The sequence below is a fragment of the Bidens hawaiensis genome, unplaced genomic scaffold (genome assembly GCF_021521415.1).
Source record: "Bidens hawaiensis isolate Kalapana, Puna unplaced genomic scaffold, B.hawaiensis_p1.1 tig00026173_1, whole genome shotgun sequence".
Taxonomy (NCBI): Eukaryota; Viridiplantae; Streptophyta; class Magnoliopsida; order Asterales; family Asteraceae; genus Bidens; species Bidens hawaiensis.
Genome location: NW_027494202.1, coordinates 1 through 3,887, shown reverse-complemented (window position 1 = coordinate 3,887; position 3,887 = coordinate 1). Strand labels below are relative to the sequence as shown.

Genomic DNA, 3,887 nt, shown 5'->3' with positions numbered 1-3,887 from the left:
TCATGGGCTGCTTTGGTCAGATCTTGTCTATTTTGTCCATACCTTGGCAGGTATAGTACAAAAGATCTTCCAGAAGCGTACGGACTGGCTCTTTTGGGCGGGAATATTCCCGCCCAAATATTAAACAGTCCATCCTCGTCTCATTTTCTTCACTTGTAAACCGCATCTGATTATTGATTATTGTTTGGCATTTACAAAAACAGGCTCCGGTCCTATTTCAGGTGCCAAAGGTATCCTTGCTGGCACATCACATATTGCAGTGGAATCTACAAACACAGCCAAATTAATTCCATGGAGTGATGATCTTTGAAGATATGCACACATATATGAAATCATGAATCTTACCGTAGGTGGACCATAAGCTGCCATCATTCCACCATAATATTGATTTGCAGGATACACCTATGAAAACGTTGAAGATAATAATGAATCCAAACAATATATATATATATATATATAACATATCTATATTTTAAAATGGCCCGTTTTGATCAAAACCAAGTTGATACCCTTATAATATGGCTTGTTCTGACTGAAACCTAAGTGATACTCCTCTAAAATGTCCCGTTTTGACCCAATCCCAACCCGACCCGTTACTCGACCCGACTTGCCTGTTTTGGCAGACAATATATATCCATAAGGTGTAAGAAGCTTACAATTTTATGCAAATATATCCAAGTTGTGGAACCTGATTTAGGATTCCACTGTTGACCGAAAGCATGTTTGGTAGTGCCTCATGCTGCTGATAATTTGCATTAAATTGCTGTTGTCCATAAATGTCTGACATAAAAAGACAGAGTATATCATCAGTATTACAACAAAAACATATAACTAATTCATCACAACAAATATAAAGTATCATAAGTACCTATAGATGGAAAGGACAGAACGTGGTAACCCGGAGATGACTGGCAACTCTGCGAATAGACCAATTCACCCCTTGGTGTTTCAGAAGACTCTGGTCGCACCTGCTTTGAAGAACCAGAACCAGTTGTGTTCTTTAATGATTCCACTTCTGGTCTCTTGGAAAAACGACCACCAATACACCTAACTCTTCTCATTGCATGTTGGTGGCGCGACTCATGCATATATGGCTGTAAAACAAGACCAACATAACATTATAACATCTTATTTACCATTTTAGAAAACCAAAGTCATCTTTAAATACTAATTCATAACTCACCTTTCGGTCTTTAATAAGTTTCTTTTCTACCTCTGCTTTTGCATGCAACTCTAGTATCGCGTGGTATTGTTTAGGATTGAAATTAACAAGCTCTGGTCCCATTTCGGGTGCCAAAGACCTTATGTTTTTAGGCCAGGTTGGAGCAACTTGAAAACACCAAAGCTTGCTATTGGTATTTATAGAATGAGAGAGCTTCTGAAAGTCTTTGCAGAGTCATGTGGGACTTGTTAACATATAAAATGTAACTTAGAAAATATGTATTAAATGTTTGTACTCTTCACATTCACCAGTTTTGCTTTTCATTTTTATTTCTCTCATATAATTGTTACCAAACACCAAAGAAATTAAACGGAATTAAATAACATAAAACGATTAATTCTTTATTACGAAACGAGTCAAAAGCCCCGTTAACTGATAGTGCGCAGTGCAGCGATCTGCAAATTCATCTGTTAACCATACAAAATGACCCAAACACTTTATAAATTTACATGTTAAATGAAACAAAAGTTATACATTTTAGTATTTTATTCACTGTTTATACTTACAAAAGTTATACAGAGTTGCGTCCTCTTAATATCTCATCTTGTAACTTATTCATTTCTCCCAAGCATATGAAACAACATTACACCTATGATGACAACAAGGTCACCAACAACCGAGCATTCAGGCCACCAAATCCTTCTAACCTCAAAGCATATTCACCTTTTTATTCCTCCAATGATAGGGTTGTTAACCGATTTGCCCCTTGGTGTTTCATAGACTCTGACTGCGCACGCTTTGAAGGAACAAAAGTTGTAGTGTTCTTTAAAGAATCAACGTCTGTTCTCTTGGCAAAACGACCATCAATAGTCCTAAGCCTTCTCTTTGTATGTTTGTGGCACGACTCATGAAGATAGGACTGTAATATAAGACCAATATAACACGTTATAACCACTTTACCAAACAAATTCATCCTTAGTTATAAAATCACAATTTACCTTTCGGTCTTTAGCAGCTACTTCTGCTTTTGCACACGATTCTCTCCGCCTGAGTATCGCGTGGTATTGTTTGGGGTTGGTATTAATAGGCTCTGGTCGCATCTGAGGTGCCAAAGGTATCTTGGTTAGCACGTCCACAGATTGAGGTGGAATCTACAAACACAATCAAAATACATCCATTCAGTTATTATCTTTAAAGATACGCATACATATATCGGTATATGAAATCATGCATTGAGATAAGAGCCGTCTCTGAGAATCATGAAAAAAATTTCGGACCAAGGAGAAAAAATCTAATCTAACTATATAACAAATGAGTGGGTTCTTAAACAACTTTGTTTTTATAATTAATCAGAATTTTTTAAAGTGTCAAATGTCAATTCCAAATTAATTTTAATTCAGTATTATACTTGACATTCGTATGCGACGATGTCAAAGGCATTCTTTCTTGCTGTTTCAAATTCAATTCCTTCTAACGCTAGCAATCAACTATTCATCTCATTTGTAATTCGATATTAAGAACATTCTTTCTCTCTAGCAAAATCTTTTTAACAATTCATCTTCCTTCAGGATTCATTTGAATCAAAATCTGTTAGTAGTCAACAATCACCGCTACTCTCCGGCTGGCGACACGGTAACACTCACATCCCCTTCCTCTATGATCATAACAGTGTCGTTTAGTAGTGTTTAATTAGAACATGTAACCCTAATTTGCAGAAATTGTTTATGAATATTGATTTCAATAATATCATGGGTCCAACAGGAGCTTTAATTCAGGTATGTTTTGATTTAATGTTGATTTTTTTTAAAATCGATACCCACTTTCACATGTTAGTGTTGTATGTTGGTGACGAACAGTACAAACTTTGCTCACTATCATGCTTTTCAAGTTTCCCCCCTTTTAGAAGTCAATTGTTTTGGGGTTCTTAATTGTTCAAATTATGAAAAAAAAAAAAAAAAGCAAAAAGTTGTGCCCCATTTTGAATTGCAAAACCCAATCTTTTAACAAATAAATTGGTGTGATTTTTCAGGCTTTAAAGGAGGAGACTGGATCCGTTGAATGAAGAGCAAAAGATTATCAAGGGATTTCTTACTCATAATGATTAATCTGAATAACTGGACTGGTCGGTGTTCTATTATCACATACTTTCCTTTTAGCTTTTTGTAAATGTGAAGTAAATTTATTCATTATAGTTATTATAATGAATCAATTTTATGACGTTTGGATAATTTGTTACAGATTCTTGATTATTCAGTTTTGATAATTTGTTTTTCTTTAAATGAACTATTATAATCCAAACGAATTTAAGGTTTTGGTATTGAAAATTTCATAGTTTTGAAGGATCATGTTTTAGGTATATCATGTTTTGTAGCAGGACAATCAAAAACAAAGGTTCAATTACTTGATGCTTGCAAGGCTGCTAGCTCTATAACTTCTTTTGGGCATGATCATTTGGAAACTCATCCTGCTGCAGGTTTTTATATTTTTTTCATTGGTTATTATCCAACCATTTTTATTTATTTTGAAAACTAACAACCCATTTTGTATTTTGCAGGGGGATTATCCAATGTGGTTGTTGGATATGACTTAGTCGAGACATACAAGGTAACATTTTGGATAATTTATTTCTTTAACTGAACTACATGTTTGGTTCTGTATTTATGACTTGTAATTTGATATGAGAGCAAACACCATCTCAAATTACTGTCTATGTTTCAGTTTTGAA

At 34.7% G+C, this 3,887-nt stretch overlaps 1 long non-coding RNA gene across 1 annotated transcript; it reads left to right on the top strand.

The window, feature by feature from the left end:
- The first annotated feature begins 2,725 nt into the window (after window positions 1-2,725).
- LOC143572904 (uncharacterized) lies at window positions 2,726-3,358 on the top strand. Its single transcript, XR_013142335.1, has 3 exons — window positions 2,726-2,794; window positions 2,878-2,937; window positions 3,192-3,358. It is a non-coding gene; the product is annotated as an uncharacterized LOC143572904 (long non-coding RNA).
- The last annotated feature ends 529 nt before the right edge of the window (window positions 3,359-3,887 follow it).